This window comes from Echinops telfairi, unplaced genomic scaffold (genome assembly GCF_000313985.2).
Source record: "Echinops telfairi isolate 266 unplaced genomic scaffold, ASM31398v2 ScPeMD7_18;HRSCAF=68, whole genome shotgun sequence".
Classification (NCBI taxonomy): domain Eukaryota; kingdom Metazoa; phylum Chordata; class Mammalia; order Afrosoricida; family Tenrecidae; genus Echinops; species Echinops telfairi.
This window is the reverse complement of record NW_022103915.1, coordinates 10,092,432-10,101,120: the sequence shown is the minus strand read 5'-3', so window position 1 is coordinate 10,101,120 and position 8,689 is coordinate 10,092,432.

The window sequence follows — 8,689 nt, the reverse complement described above, 5'->3', positions numbered from 1 at the left end:
GTGTAACTTATGACAAAACTATAATAATTTATGAATTATGCGGGGTTCATGAGGGAGGGGGAGAGAGAGGGAGGGGGGAAATGAGCAACTGATATTAAGGGCTCAAGTAGAAGGCAAATGTTTTGAGAATGATGATGGCAACAAATGTACATATGTGCTTGACACAATGGATGGATGTATGGAATGTGATAAGAATTGTATGAACCCTCAATAAAATGATTTTTTTTAAAAAGAAAAATGAAAAGCCTGTAAATAATTCAAAGTCTGTTGGTTGACCTTTAGGAGTGTTTTCTGGTCGAGTCTGATGGAGTGCCATGCCCTAGCCGCAAAGTCTATTTTTGGCACTCCCTCGGGACGTCCTTGCTCTGCTCCCCTTGCTGTTCGGTTGCACACCCTTAGTGTTTCTCCTCAGTGTGGTGGGGTCAGATCAGGTGCAACGCCCACACTGTGTCTCCAGGGTTGTCCTCCGTAGGACTATGGGTCAGTGAGGCATGTCATGTCTCATAGTGGGGCTGGAGTGCTGCACATTCTTTATGATGATAGGTTTATATTAAATTTCTTCTATACTATGATCTTATGCATGATCAGCATGATGGTCTTTGGTATACCTTTATGCTTGTGATAGTCAGGTTTTATGTAAACTTGGGAGAGGGGAGTAGGAGTCTCCCATTTGATGTAGCATGGTGTGGCCAACTCCCTGATGAGATCTTCTGTGAAGGGGCCAAGCAGTTGTGGAAATAATAGGGTGGAGTTTCCCCTCTTTCATCTGGTCATAGTCTTGGTACAATTGAGGGAAATTTCGTTTATGGAGTGGCCAACTGTTGGTAGTTGACAGTGTGTGGAAGCTAGCTCACGTCTCCTAGATCTGGATCCTGTGTCTGGTTCTCATCACATTGCCTACAGATACCAGGAGCCACCAGTGGACTGTTGGATTCATTCGGCTCTCCATCCACCAGCCTGGGCTCTTTGTGTCTCACCTTCCTGCTCCCTGTTCTTCAGCCCCTGAAGCCACAGGAGTCCGGGGAAGCCTTGAGCTCACATCTCACCCCCAGAATTGCACCAGTTGGAACAGTCTCACATCTATACTGTGAGTCTTTTCTTAGTAGAAATCTCTTTCTACATACTTGCTCTCCCAAGGTTAAATAAAGAGGGGAGTTTTGTGCATTTTAGCCCATTTCTAGCTTCTGACTACTGCTATCTATTTTGTCATCCTAATTTTTCTCTTGAGCCCATGGTTTTCATAAACATTATTATAGTCGTGGTGTCTCTGATGAGTCCCCACAGTGCTGGCCCCAGGCTCACGTGCTGGAAGGTCACAATATATCCAGTCCACAGCTTTCTTCTGAAACGGAGCTTGCTCAAGTCCCATCGTCTTCTTGGGGACTCCATCTTCACGAGAACCAGCTCAGTGCTAAAGACCCCAAGGGCCAGAGCTTCTGGATCTTTCTGGGGCCAGTATTGGGGAGTACCAGTACCTCTCAGGCCACAGCCCCTGTTTGTCTATCTGTCCCTCCCACTGTGCTGTAGATGCTGCCAGGGAAGGGGCTTTACTGTGTTCATGGATTCAACCCCCAGTATCTCCTGCCTATAAGCTGCTTAAAAGGGTTTGAGCCCAGCAAATAGCATGTGTGGAGTCACTGTGTCACGAACATGCTTCTGTTGTTGGATGTATCTTTACCTTCTGGCTGTTCATTTCCTGCTGAAGCTGTAAAGGTGTGTGTTTATCTTCATCAACGCAGCTGGTCGTGCCAGGTGGTTTGTTGTTGTTGTTGTTGTTGTCTGCTATTTGTACATGCTGTCTTCCTGTGCTGGGCCACCTTTGATGATGTGCAGACATCGGCTTGTTTGTAAGCTTGTACAAACCATGTGTGGTCTAGGAGGAGCCTAGCCTCCGGCTAGAGAGGCTTCCGTTGTTTCCACAAGGAGTGGAGGCATATGAGCAATCTGGGATCACCTTAAGGCAACTTTGGGTCTTGATTGTGTACCTGGGTCATTCAATTCCCAGGGACAGTCCTTCGTGACCCAACAACAGGTCTCCTGATTTACCACCCCCCCACCCCCACCCCTGCCCCGATGCTTAGCAGGGTCTAAATCTACTTGGTGCTTTCTGAGGGGCTGTCCCTCTTTCTGGGAGTATAGAGCCTCGTCTCTCTCAAGTGGACGAGCAAGTGGTCTCTAACTGCTGTCTTGTGGTCAGCAGCCCAACGCTTCGCCACTGCACCACCAAGGCCCGTGTGTGTGTGTGTGTGTGTGTGTGTGTGTGTGTGTGTATAAAACTTCAAAATAAAAATAAAGAGAAACACAGGGAGCCCAGGACAGATAAACCTCTCAGGACCAATAATGAGAGTAGTGATACCCGGAGGGGAAGGGGAAGGTGGGGGAGAGAGGGGGAACCTATCACAATGATCTATCTATAAGCCCCTCCCTGGGTAATGGACAACAGAAAAATGGGTGAAGGGAGACATTGGACAGTATAAGACATGACAAAATAATAATAATTTATAAATTATCAAGTGTTCATGAAGGATGGAGGTTTGGAGAAGGAGGGGAAAAAATGAGGAGCTGATACCAAGGGGTCAAGTAGAAATAAAATGTTTTGCGAATGATGAGGGCAACAAATGTACAAATGTGCTTGACACAATGGATGGATGTATGGATTGTGATAAGAGTTGTACGAGCCCCCAATAAAATGATTTTTTTAAAAAGAGAGAGAGATTTACGGTCTTAAAAACCCACAGGGGCAGTCCTGCCCTCTCCTAACGGGCCACTATGAGTCAGAATCGACTCAGTAGCAGTGAGGTGGAGATTGGTGAGATGCCAAGCCAGGGTTGACCATCTAGTTAGTCAAGGTCATCGGGAAACTAGTCTAAGACTTAAAGAACCTTATTGCTTTGTTTGTTTGCTCATGGTCAACAGTGGTTTCCCGTCATGACCCTGAAACCTAAGTTAATGTAAAACATCTATACGAGACTCCCTGAAGTGTACATTCCCAGGCAAAAGGTATATATTCTCTGTGTGTTCTGATTTCAGACAGAATACCACAATGACAAGCTGCATTGCTGTTGACCTCCTGGCTGGGACTTTAGAATAAACTTCTCTTTCTTCCTCTAACTTGGAGTGAGTTGATTGGGCTGCATCAGGGTAAAATACCTGCATTTCAGGTGACAAGAACATGCCAATCTCCACTGACGGACAGGTGGTGGCTGTGTGTGAGGTACTTTGGCCAGGAATGAACCTGAGTCTCTTGCACGGAAGGGAGAATCTCACTCCTGAACCACCCCTCCCCCCTGGGGAAGCATAAGAGGCCCCTAAATATACCCTGGAAAAAGGAGAGGCTGATCGCCCCAGCTGAGTCAAAGCCGGGCTGGAAAGGCAGGGGGTGGGGAGTGGTGTGTGAGGGGTGAGATGCTGTGTGGGGGAAGAAAAAGGAACTTCTCATAAGGAGTGGGTCCACGCACAGACCAGGGATGAGGGTCCTGCTTCCACTGCTACTGTGCTGAGCGCTTGGAGCCAGGGAGAGTAGCAGTGTACTTTTAGGGTTCTCTGCCTCAGTCTATTTTTCCCTGGGCTAGTCCTGGTAGACTAGAGAAACAAATCCAGGGAGACTCATATGTGTATAAGAAAGAGCTTTATATCAAAGAGTAATTGTGTATTGAGAAAACATCCCAGCCCAGTCCAGTTCACGCCCATAAGTCCAATATTAGCCCATATGTCCAATACCAGTCTATAAATTCCTCTTCAGACTCATGCAACACCTGCAATAATGCTGGATGCAGGAAGAAAGATCACAGGCCAGTGGGTGGAAAGTCTTGTGGATCCAGTGGTGGTGGAAGCATCTCAGTACTGGTGTGGGTCTCCACGTGGCTTGTCCACAGGAATGTCTCACAGAGAGTCAGTGTCTCTGGCTTCCAGTGCGCTATTTATCTCCTTCGTGCCTCCAAATGAGGTCATCCAGCTGTAACCTGATTGACAGGTTAGACTCCACCCCTTCGCAAGTTGACACCAGATGATGTAACTACCACACCCCCTAAGACGAGTGGCTCAATCTACACATCCACTCTGCAAGATTCCCCTTTCATCTCTACAACCAAGCATTTTGAGAAAACCCTGGTCATGGCATGCAGGCATCGTGTGTCATCTCCCTGGAAAAGCCAAGAGACAACTGAAAGAGCTTATTAGAGGGGAAAAGTTGAACAACAGTCAGTTGAGACATACAAATGGTGGTGGTGCTGGGGCTGGTGCTGGTGGGGGGTGTCAGGGCCCATCACGTCAGTGCCCATTCAGTGATCCTGTGTGCAGTGGAATGAACCACTGCCCGGTCTTGCTCCAACCTCACGGTTGTGATGTTTGAGGGCATGATGGCAGTCCCTGTTCTAATCCATGTCACGAAGGGGCTTCCCCTTTTCTGTTGAGCCTCTACTTGACCAGCAGGATGTCCTTTTGCTGAGACTGGTCTCTTTGGATGACACGTCCAAACATATCCTAGTTTCTAAGGGGCATCCGGACAGTGCTTCATCCAAGACAGATTGGGCCGAATGTCTGGCCGTCCTGGTACTGTCCAATGCATGAAGAATCGGTGCATTTTTTTCAATCGTTCTTCCTCCCCGTCCAACTTTCACATGCATATGAGTCCATAGAAAATACCAGTGACTTGGGCCAGGCGCACTTTGTTCTCAGAGTGCCATCCTTGGTCTTCAACAACACTTGGGGGGAAAGAAGCAGATTTGCCCCATGCGATATATTTTCATTTCTTGACTGCTGCTTCCATGAGTGTTGATTGTGGATCCAAGCAAAACGAAATCATGGACGATTTCAATCTGTCCTTCCTTTATCCTGCGGTTGTCTACTGGTCCAGTTTTGAGGACTTTTGTTTTTCCTACCGAAGGCTACAGTTCTTGATCTTCGTCGGCAAGAGGTTCAGGTTCTCCTGGATTTTAGCAAGCAAGGGTACATCATCCGCATTATCAAAGGTTGTTGATGAGCCTTCCTCCAATTGTGATGCTGCGTTCTTCTTTAGATAGTGCAGCTTCTTGGATGCTTTGCTTAGCAGACAGATGGAAGCATAGTGATAGGTTATAATTATCCCTAATGACTGTGCCAGCAGTTTTTCTATATAGAAGACGAGACAGCCAGCACAGGGCATAGAAGAGCTTATTCACCAGAACAACAGAAAGCACAAAACACTCAGAAATACCATTGACAATACAGTGAACCCTCGTTTATCGCGGTTAATCGGTTCTAGACCCTACCGTGATAAATGAAATTCCGCGAAGTAGGATTCCTTATTTGTAAATCAAATAGTTTCGTAGTTAGAGCATAGAGGACATGAAAAAACACCCTTTAGTCACCATTACACTCGTATTACCCAATTTATTAAACGAAAAAGGGAAAATACAGTAAAACATTTTGGACATTACAATGATCATTTATTATTTATTATATTATTTATGGCATCAAGCGTGTACAGTATGAGCCAATCAGTGGCAGTAATGACAGAGCATGCGCTGTTACGCAAAAACCACGATAGAGTGAAGCCCCGGAAGCCGAAGCGCGAAGTGGCGAGGGTTCACTGTAAATGTACAAGAGCTATTGTTGCTGTGGGGTGCAGTGTGAACTTGGCTCAGGCTCCTAATGACCTCCATCGACAACAGGATGGAAGAACCACGAGCCGGTCTGGACCAGCCTCACCATGGTTCCGTCGGGCCACCATGTCCACCTATCTTGTTGGGGTCTTCTTCTTGGCTCACCCTTTATTTTTGTCAAGCATGATGTCCTCCTCTAGGGATGGGCCTTCCGATAACCTGTCCAGAGCATGTGAGATCTTGGCATCCTTACGTCTAAGGAGCATTCTGGCTGTACCTCTCACAAATCAGAGTTGGAAAGAAAATTAGGTTAAGGTAGCATACAGAAAGCTGGATATTCTACCGGTGAGTGAACTGAAATGGATTGATATTGGCCATTTTGAATCAGAAAACCATATAGCTTACTATTTGGGAAATGACAAATTCAAGAGGAATGGTGTCACATTTATCATCCAAAAGGACTTTTCCAGATCTATCTTGAAGTACAGTGTTGCTGCTGATAGAATAATATTGATCTGCGTCAAGGAAATCCAGTCAATACAGTATTATTCAGGTTTATGCACCAACCACTAAAGCTAGTGATGCAGAGGCTGAAGAATTCTACCAAGATCGTAAGTCTGAAATTGATCGAACATACAAACAAGGTGTATTGATACCTATTGGCGATTGGAAGCAAGAAATAGACTCAAGTAATTTACCCAAATCCCGAGTACAATTTCCCAAAGGACATAATTCAACCCCTCTGGTTATTCATCATAGGATCCCTGGTGGCATTGTGATCACTCATTCGGCTGCTAACCACAAGGTCAGCAGTTCGAACCCACTGGCAGTTCCAAGGGAGAAAGATGAAGCTTCCTACTCCTGTAAAGAGTTACAGTCTCAGAAACTCACAGGGGCCATTCCACCCTGTCTTACAGGGTGGTTATCAGTCGCATGGACTCGATGGCCATGAATTTGGCTGGGTTTGGCTCTCCATCATTGATAGAGCTGTGCGCACAGAACCAAAGCTTCTGGAAGCCAATCGGAAAGCATAAGAGCATCAATATTCTTCCCACTGCATCTCTTTTGAGCAATCCATTTGAAGTCTACCAGGAAATTCGGGAGATGTGCCTCTTCATGTTGATAAATAAGATCAGACATGGTTTGAAAAGTCCTTTGAAAGAGAGCCTCGATGTGAAAGTTGACGGCACACCTCAAAACTCTAATGTCCTAAAACCCTGAGAAATATGTCCCTGCAGCCAAACAGCTCAAAGGCAGTCTGCATAGGAACTCATAATGACCCTATAGGACAGGGCAGAACTGCCCCTGGGAGTGAGGCTGGAACTGTTTACAAGAGTAGAAAGCCCTGTCTTCCCCCCTTGGAGGGGTTGGTGTTCTCAAACCAATGACCTTGTGGATCACAGCCTAATGTGTAACCACTACGCTATGAGTTGGCATAGACTCTACGGCCGGGAGTCTAGTTTTTTGGTTGTATTCATAGTCAAATCCCATTTTAATCAATGGGGTGAGCATGCATATGTATGTGTGTTCTATTTTGTAATGGATTGTGTGTTTCTATAGAAACCTCTTGGAAGAATATGTGGCAATAAAGGGGTTGATAGGCTCTGCATTGGCTGATGGGATTTTGCATGACTGTGTTGTCTTTGTCATACGGCTTTTACAGTTGATAAGCGGCTCACGTAATTAAACACGGGCAAAGGGCAGTGTTCGCAGAGGCAGACCGGGAAGCTCTTGTTCCCAGAGTTCTTCTGGTACATTTTCAAATCCCTACGCCTGGCGGCATGGCGGCAGCAAGTGTCTGACTCATCTGACCATGGGATCTGTTTTTCTTTGAATTTTATTTCAAGAGAGGATGCCCCAGACCGCGCCATCTTGGCAGGCAGTAAAAAACTCAGGCCCAACATAGTTTACTTGCTCAACGGGATTCCCTGAAACCTGAGCTTGAAGTTCTCAGGCTAATGACTGGGCTTGTTTCATTCCCTGAGGCTGGATGTTCGTGGAACACCCCACGGCCCTTCTAGAGCTGTTGTAAGCCTCAGACATATGTGCAAACAGCCTGCATCTTTTAAAATCGGTACAGGCCTAATTAGGCTCAGATAAAGACCAGCTGGTGTTGCATTTCGGGTTGGGGGTGGGGGTGGGGAAGATCACGGAGAAACCAAAATGGAGAAGAGAAAGAATTTTTGATGCCCACAAGCATCAAGCTCTAGTCATTCATCGAAAGGTGTCCATCATAGGGCATTCCTGTTGCTTCAAAAGCCACGAACTTAGATTGGAATTCAGTGCACGTGTACAAGAAGTATAACCACAGCAGCAACAATGACACAACTCACAAAAGACACAGAAACAACTAATCCAAACGACTCTGCCCGGTGCTGCCGAGTTGTGCTGCCTCTGGCTCATGAGGCTGCCTGTGTGGCGCACTCTCTTTATCCTGCGTGGTATGTTTTGTATTGCTTTGTCTTATGAACAGGCTCAGATTCTTTGGGATGGAAGTTAGACTTGGGGGGTCCCTCTGCAGGGAGACCAAGATAAGCAAGGGACAGTGGTCCCTGAAGGTCCAGACAGGCGGCCAGGAACAAGGTGGCTGTGGGGGCAAGGGCGGCAGGTCTCCTGGTGGCGGGTGCCCCTGAGTGGCTGCATTCCCAAGCACAGGTGTTACCTGATCGGATCTTTCTTCCATTTCTGAAGACAGAAAGCTTTCCTGGGTGTCCACAGCCAGGGCACAGGGGCCTCAGCATGGGGTAGGTCAGGGAGCCCATGGTGGGCATCAGGCTGCAGGCTCAGGCTGCAGGCCCGGATTCTGGTGAGGTCTGGGCAAGTGTGTTCATGTCCATGGCTCAGTGACCACGAGTCTGTGCTGAGCTCTGGGTCACACGGCTTGGGATCCAGGGGATTCCTGTCCTTCATTAATGGCCCATGACATCCACCATCCATGCACCAATCTCTCCGACCCTCTCTGACACTAGAGCAGTGGTTCTCAACCTTCCTCATGCCACGACCCTTTAATATAGTTCCTCATGTTGTGGTGACCCCCAACCATAAAATTATTTTTGTTGCTACTTCATCACTGTCATCTTGCTACTGTTATGAATTGGGAGACCCCT